This window comes from Macrotis lagotis, chromosome 4, assembly GCF_037893015.1.
Source record: "Macrotis lagotis isolate mMagLag1 chromosome 4, bilby.v1.9.chrom.fasta, whole genome shotgun sequence".
Taxonomy (NCBI): Eukaryota; Metazoa; Chordata; class Mammalia; order Peramelemorphia; family Peramelidae; genus Macrotis; species Macrotis lagotis.
In genome coordinates this window covers 96,104,307-96,113,175 of record NC_133661.1, presented here as the reverse complement: position 1 = coordinate 96,113,175, position 8,869 = coordinate 96,104,307, and positions in this window count along the sequence as shown.

The following is an 8,869-nucleotide window of genomic DNA, read 5'->3' as shown; positions in this document are numbered from 1 at the left end:
GGTGAGTCTTTTTTCAGGTCCAGCACTCTATCCACTGTACCACCTAATTGCCATCCATCTTTTGTACCTATCTATCAAAATAAATCTAAGAAATATGATGACTTTCCTCTGCATTCACATTGGCTATTTTTACACAGCTTCTTCCTTTAGTCCTCATCAGAAATATTTCTTCATATCCTCGTAATTCTTAAGAACTTTCCATTTTATACTTCATTACAATTTTGTATGTATATATCATTGCTCCATCTGAACTTTAAGCTAAATGAAGTCAGGAAACATTTCTTATACTTCATTTATGACTGAGAAATGTTAGTCTCATAATATATGTTTCATGAATATTTGCTGAATAATTGAACTATAACATATCCTGTATCTTTCCAGTATAATAAAAGTTTTGAGTTGGATTTCTAGTACTGTGAATGAATATACCATCTGTTCATACTCCCTTGCCTGGTCTTTATTTTTAATGAACATAAACCCTTGATTTCTGATGTTATACATTAGCATTAGGGGAATAGTTTTGAGGCAGTTGATCAGAAAATCAAAACTACATGAGTGTAAAAGAAAAGTCCTGGACTATGAATCAGAAGATCTGGATGCTGACCTGACTCTGCCATTCATTAATTGACTTTGGGTTATTCAGTTAATATTACTGAACTTCAGTTGTCTCATCTATAAAATGGAATGATAATTCTCTTACTATCTACTTCTCAGGATTGATATAAAAAATCCAATTATATATATATATGTGTGTGTGTGTGTGTGTGTGTGTGTGTGTGTGTGTGTGTATACGCATATATATATATATATATATATATGTATGTATGTATGTATGTTTTCTGGTACAGCTTTGGAACCCTAAAACATATAAATGTCTGTTTAAACACCATGCTTCACTCTATTAGTCTGTTACCAGCTCATTAATCTATAAATGGTAAATGAAGAAAGCTTCATTATATTAGTAAAAAGAAGAGCAAAGAAAGGATAATACTATTGCTTAGGGTAGTTAGAGTGATAATAAGGAATATTAACTTATTTTTCATCTAGTATTTCATGTCCAATAGAATGATCCCTAAAATAAGAAAGATGAAGCAAACATGCCGAATTGTGGATTGTTATCTAAGTTAATATAGAGATAGGTCAGGGAAGGATTGAAGTATTCTTGGTAGAAATGACATTGAAGTTAGGTGGCTTCAACAGATTTGAGGTTGGGGAAAGGGAGGAGAGTGAAGAGAACATTCTAGGTATGGAAAACATTGTAAGCAAAAGCAGAAAGGCAGAGGACTGACTTGAGAGAAAAAAATGTTAACTGGAGTGTAGACAATTTGGCAGGATCAAGGAAGAAACTATTTTCATATTATTTTCATGTAACCTTTGGGAAATTTCAGTTATCTCAAAATGCTGATTACTGAAAAATCCCCTGAATACTGACATTCTTCTGTTGATGTAACATAGTTGAAAATCATTGGAATATCATAATCTCAGGAAAACTAAAATTACAAATAAACCAAAGCACAGTGCAGAAGGAGACAGAAATTACCAAGAAATGGTGTGGATTATGAGAGAGAGAGAGAGAGAGAGAGAGAGAGAGAGAGAGAGAGAGAGAGAGAGAGAGGCTATAAGATGTTTTCTGAGGGCATGACATGTGTGTCAAGGAAGGTCCACCAAGGATGTTTGGAGAGTGAAATCATCAGTGGAAACCCCAAATACTACATTGGTATCCTTAAGGTTTTAAAATAATAAGAAAACACATTTTCTATGGAGAGTTTATGTAAAAATGTGGCCAAGGTTAGCTTGAGACAAGAAGGCAAGCAGAGGGGTTGCAATCTGCATAGGTGGAGAGAACAAGTATGTAAAAAATGCAATAGCCAATCTTCCAAAGTGCTGTGTATTTAAGAAGGCAGACAGATAGATAAGATAGCTAGATGGATGGATGGATGGTTAGATATAGATAGATAGATAGATAGATAGATAGAGAGAGAGAGAGAGGATACTAAAAAGGAAAGAATGGAGGAGAGAAGAACTAAAGAAAGAAATTCTTCCTGGATTTATTATCATTTTAATGTGGTTTTTGCCCTTCCTTTCAAGGAAGTAAATGCTCACAATGAAAATTTAATAATCTCAAGCCTTAAGGAACCAACTCAACACACTCCTACTCCCTGGCCTCTACCCTCCAAGTCTTCTCCATTATAATGCAAAGTAGTTGAGGGTAGGAAACTGCATTTTTTAAATATCACCAGTATGCCATTTCTGGAATATAGTAAGTGTCTAATACATGCTTTTTCCAGTCATTTGAAACCTTGAGTTTATTTTTCACTCTTTTCCTTCACACATTTTTCAGATCCAAATAGTTACTGTTCAATTTTGCCTCTGAAGTATCTATAGCTTCTGTTCCCTACTATCTATTTCCATTGCTACCACTGTAATCCAAGTCCTCATTACTATCCAAGTAGAAAATGAGTATAGTATCCTAACATGTCTTTGTACATCTATTCTATTCCTTTTCTGTCTTTTAGACCCTTGCTAAACTAAAACATCCTTATGCATTGGGCTGTACATATTTCTTCTTTTAAGAAAAACAAAATTTCCAGTGACTCCCTATCAAATAAAGCTCCAATTCCTTTGCTGAGATTCAGGGCTCTACATAATTTGGTATCAAGTTTTCTTTACAGTCTTATCTCATGGCATTCTCTTCTACATACCAAAGTCTCCAGTCAAAATAAGCCTATTCTCTGTTTCACAAGCATACTTTCCTTGCATTTTCCTAGCTCTGTACCTTTTTTCTATGTCTGGAATGTTTTCTCTCTCCATCTTTGCTTATTGAATTCCCACCTATTCTTTCTCTTCAATCCTCAGCAGTAATATAAACTACGATCTATATACCATCTTCAAACTCATTACTGTCTTGACAAGGTCTTCATCATTTCTAATAATGCTTTTTAAATTCCTGAGATGCCCCCCCCCACCCCAGATTGCTTTTTCTAGGAATATATGAATCACCAGGAGTGGTTGAGGAGTGGTTGCCGAACTTGACAAGTCTCAGGCTTTCCATTATAATCATTTTATAATGTATGACTATCTAGGTTCTTTAATGTCATGCCAATGGGTTCTATGACAGGTACTACGTAACTTCAAGTTGGTATTTCAACTTCAAGTATGGGAACTCCTATTGGCTAGAATGTTCACTTATGGACAAGGCCAGTTTTAGAGTTTTATTACCAAAGTGACCACAGGAAGATAAAAATTTCAGGAATAGCTAATAACTCCTAAAGGTTAGTTTCTATTTCTTAGAAGTATTGGGGGCAGGGGCAGCTAGGTGGCGCAGTGGAGAAAGCACCGGCCCTGGAGTCAGGAGTACCTGGGTTCAAATCCGGTCTCAGACATTTAATAATTACCTAGCTGTGTGGCCTTGGGCAAGCCACTTAACCAGATTTGCCTTGCAAAAACCTAAAAAAAAAAAGTATTGACAACTTCACTGCCGAATGACCAAAAGACCAAAGTCATGTTTCTTGAAATGCCAAAGTAAATATCTAGGGATATATCTTATTCATGGGCAGTTGGATGGTATAATGGAGAGAGCAAGTCAGCAAGACACCTCTTTCTGAGTTCTAATCCAGTCTCAGACTCTTAATAGTTGTGTGATCCTAACCAAGTCACTGTGTGCCTCACTTCATCATCTGTAGAATGAATTGGCAAAACTCCTTTATTTTTGCCAAGAAAACCCCAAATAACATCCACTCCAAAAATGGACACTGATGAAAAAAGGACTTAATAATTTGTAAAAAGATATTGGATTAAATGTCTTTTTAGTTTTTCCTTTCAATTCTAAATCTAAAGACCTCAAATAGATTAAATCAGTAAGGACTGAAGGCACATTAAAGAAGAGATAAGAAAATGATTCTCCTTTACTTTGGAAAAGTGAAAGACTTCTTTCATTTTTAATATTGCATGTTAAGACAGTGCATATAGAAACAATTTCGTGGCCCACTGGTCTGTAGGGCCAGGAACATTTGACTTCATAGCTCTAAACAATTGGAAAAATGTCAATTGCTCATGGTTAGGATGAGCTAATATAATAAAGATGACAGTTTTACCCAAATTAAATTACTTATTCAGTGCCATATCAAATTACCAAATAGTCTTTTTTTACCAAGCTGGAAAAAATAGAAACAAAATTCACATGGAGCAACAAAAAGTCACGGAACTGATGAAAAAAAGATAAAGGAAGGTAGCCTTGCTCTACCAGATGTAAAACTATATTATAAAGTGGCAGGTACTGGTTAAGAAATAGAGTAATGGATCAGTGGATTAGGATAGGTTCAAAAGAAACAGTAGTAAATGACTACAGTGATATACTACTGCTTGACAAACACAAAGACATTAGTTTCTGGGATAAGAACTCACTATTTGACAAAAATTGTTGGGAAAATTGAAAAATAGTATGGCAAAAACTAGGCATAGACCCACATCTCACACCCTATACCAAAATAAGGTCAAAATGGGTACAGGATTTAGGGAAATACCATAAAGGGAAATACCATAGACCAATTAACATATCAAGAAATACTCTGTCAGATCTATGTAAAGGAGAGAAATTTATAATCAAACAAGAAATAGAGTACATTATAAATTGCATACATTTTTGAATACATTAAATTTTAAATTACATTAAATTAAAAAAATTTTGTACCAATAAAACAAATGCTGCCAAGATTAGAAAGAAAAGGGAAAGCTAGAATATAGTTTTCATAGCCAGAGGTTCTGATAAAGGTTTCATTTCTAAAGTATATAGAGAATTGAATCAAATTTATAAGATTACAAGTCATTCCCCAATTTATAAATAGTAAAAGGATATGAATAGGCAGTTTTCAAACGAAGAAATTAAGGTTATATATAATCAGATGAAAAATGCTCCAAATCATTATTGATTACAAAAATGCAAATTAAAACAACTATGAGGTACAACCTCAAATCTATCTGATTGACTAAGATGACAAAAAGGGTAAACGATCAATGTTGGAGAAGTTGTGGGAAGCATGGGACATTAATGCATTGTTGGTGGAGTTGTGAACTCATCCAACTATTCTGGAGAGCAATATGGAACTGTACTCAAAGAGCAATAAAACTGCTCATACCCTCAGACCCAACAGTATCAATACTAGGCTTAAATCCCAGAAGAAATCATAAAAAATTAGAAAATTCCCATGTTCCAAAATATTCATAATAGTTCTTTTTGTAGTGGCAAAGAAATGGAAATTGAGAGGATACACAACAATTGGGGAATTGCAGAATAAGTTTTGGTATGTGAATATTATGGAGTACTATTGTTCTATGAGAAACCATGAATGGTCAGATTCTAGAGAAGCTTGGAATGAATTATATAGGAACTGATGTTGAACAAAGGGAGCAGAAGCAAGAGAACATTGTGCATATTAACAACAACATTGTGAGTTGATCAACTTTGATGGATGAAGCTTCTCTCAGCAGTCCAGAGAGCTAGGAGAACCCTGGGAGACCTGTTATGGACAACGTCATCCATATCCAGAGAAAGAAAAACAAAACAAGATCTGACTTCTGATCTAACCTCAAATACATTGCTGTTCTGTCATCCTGAATAGGTCACTTAATCGCTGTCTACCTCAGTTTTCTCAGTTACTAAATGGGGATAATAATTGAATTTAGCTCTGAGAATTGTTGTAAGGATTAAATGAGGTAATATTTGTTAGCTCCTTAGCATAGTACCTAGCACATATTAGATGTGTAATTTTTTGTTTCTTTTGCTTCTTCCATATGATGTCAGTCACAGTTGGTATGTCAATTAATTTGATGAAATGCTTTTTTAAAAAAAAATCTTGGAGGCTAGGTGACGTAGTGGATAAAGCACCGGCCTTAGAGTCAGGAGGACCTGGGTTCAAATCTGGTTTCAGACACTTAATAATTACCTAGCTGTGTGGCCTTGGGCAAGCCACTTAACCCCATTTGCCTTGCAAAAACCTAAAAAAAAAAAAATCTTTCTTTTTCTGTCTTTGTTACCAAGGATGACTTGATAGAGAGGGGAGATAAATTTGGAAATGAAGGTTATATGAAAACAAAAAGATAAATGAAAAACAAATTTTAAAAAATAATCTATGTTACTTTTCCTAAGAGCAAGTAGGGAAAGGGAGGGGCAACATGAGGGTGTTGGCTGCATGGGGCCCACATACCATAGCTCAGGGTCAGGGATGTTTGCCTCACAATTTGCATTAAACCAAATCGGATTCAGACATACATATCATTATAATACAATTCAACTTTATTCAACAATCATTCAATAAACTTCTGCCATCAGAAGGAATTGGGGTCATGTACTGATGAAAGTACAACATGATGTCTATTCTTAAAAAACTTATTATCTGTGGATCAGGACATCTAAAAATAACTTTTAAATAAGAAAACATAAGAGTAGCATAAAAGAGGGAGCCAAGAAATGAGAAGTTTGAGAGATGACTCACCTTGGAGAAGTAACAACAATAACAATGGTGATTGAATAGCTAACAATTACTTAGCACTTTAGTTTTGCAAAAACACTTGGTATATGTTTTCTCCTTTGTAAGGGAAAGGTTTTTTTTTCCCTCTCTTTAAGATTTTATTTATTTTGAGTTTTACAATTTTTCCCCTAATCTTCCTTCCCTCCCCCTCAACAGAAGGCAGTCTGTTAGTCTTTACATTGCTTCCATGGTATACATTAATCTAAGTTGAATGTGATGAGAGAGAAATCATATCCTTAAGGAAGAAAAATAAATTATAAGAGATAGCAGAAATACATAGTAAGATAATGGGTTTTCCTCCCCTAAATTAAAGGTAATAGTCTTTGCTCTTTGTTCAAATTCCATGATTCTTTCTTGGATACAAATGGTATTCTCCATCGCAGATACCCCTAAATTGCCCCTGATTGTTGCACTGATGGAATGAGGGAGTCCATCAAGGTTGATCATCACCCCCATGTTGCTGTTAGGATGTACAATATTGCTCTGGTTCTGCTCATCTTACTCAGCATCAGTTCATGCAAATCCTTCTAGGTTTCTAACCAAATCCCTCCTGGTTTCTAATAGAATAATGATGTTCCATGATATATGTATACCACAGTTTGTTAAGCTCTTCCCCAATTGAAGGATATTTACTTAATTTCCAATTCTTTGACACCACAAACAGGGCCACCATGAATATTTTTGTACAGGTGATGTTTTTACTCTTGTTCATAATCTCTTCAGGGTATAGACCCAGTAGTGATATTGCTGAATCAAGGGGTATGCATATTTTTGTTGCCCTTTGGGCATAATTCCAAATTGCTCTCCAGAAAGGTTGGATGACTTCACAGCTCTACTAACAATTCATTAGTGTCCCAGATTTCCCCACATCCCTTCCAACATTGATCATTGTCCTTTCTAGTCATAATGGCCAGTTTGAGAGGTGTGAGGTGGTATCTCAGAGATGCTTTAATTTGCATTTCTCTAATAAGTAATGAATTAGAGCAATTTTTCATATGACTATGGATAATTTTGATTTCCTCAGCTGTAAATTGCCTTTGCATATTCTTTGACTATTTGTCAATTGGGGAATGGCTTTTTTTTTTTGAAAATTTGACTCCGTTCTTTTGTATATTTTAGAAATGAGTCCTTTGTCAGAAATACTCGTTTTAAAAGTTATTTCCCAATTTACTACATTTCTTTTGATCTTGGTTATAGTGGTTTTATATGTGCAAAAGCTTTTTAATTTAATGTAATCAAAATCATCTAGTTTGTTTTTAGTGATGTTCTCCATCTCTTCCTTGGTCATAAACTGCTTTCCTTTCCATAGATCTAACAGGTAAACTACTCCTTGACCTTCAAGTTTGTTTATAATATTGTTTTTGTATGTCTAAATCCTGCATCCATTTAAATCTTGGTATAGGGTGTGAGGTGTTGGTATAATATAAGTTTCTTCCAAACTAATTTCCAAATTTCCCAGCAGTTCTTATCAAAGAGAGAGTTTTTATCCTAATAGCTGGACTCTTTGGGTTTATCAAACAGCAGATTACTGTAATCATTTCCTGCTATTGCACCTAGTCTATTCCACTGATCCACCACTCTATTTCTTAGCCAATACCAGACAGTTTTGATGACTTTATGATATAATTTTAGATCACGTAAGGCTAAGTCACCTTTTGCATTTTTCATTGGATCCCTGGAAATTATTAACTTTTTATTTCTCATATGAATTTACTTACAACTTTTTCTAACACATTAATTTGGAATTTTGATGGCACTAAACAGGTAATTTAGTTTTGATAGAATTGTCATTTTTATTATTTTAGCTTGGCCTATCCATGAGTAGTTGATGTTTGCTCAGTTATTTAAATCTGATTTTATTTGTGTGAGAAGTGTTTTGTAATTGTTTTCAAAATGTTTTTGAGTCTGCCTTGGCAGATAGACTCCCAGGTACTTTAGATTGTCTGAGGTTACTTTGAATGGGATTTCTCTTTCTAGTTCTTTCTTTTATATCTTGCTAGTCATATACAGAAATGTTTAGGATTTATGAGGGTTTATTTTATATCCTGTGACTTTACTAAATTTGCTAATTATTTCTAGTAGTTTTTAGATGATTTTTTGGGATTCTCTAGATATACCATCATGTCATCTTCAAAGAGTGAGGGTTTTGTCTCTTCCTTCCAAATTCTAATTCCTTCAAGTTCCTTTTCTTCTCTTATTGTTGAGGCTAACATTTCTCATACAATATTGAATAGTAGTGGTGATAATGGACATCCTTGTTTCACCCCTGATCTTATGGAGAATGCCTCTAGACTATCCTCATTGCATATAATGCTTGTTGATGGTTTCAGATTGATACTGCT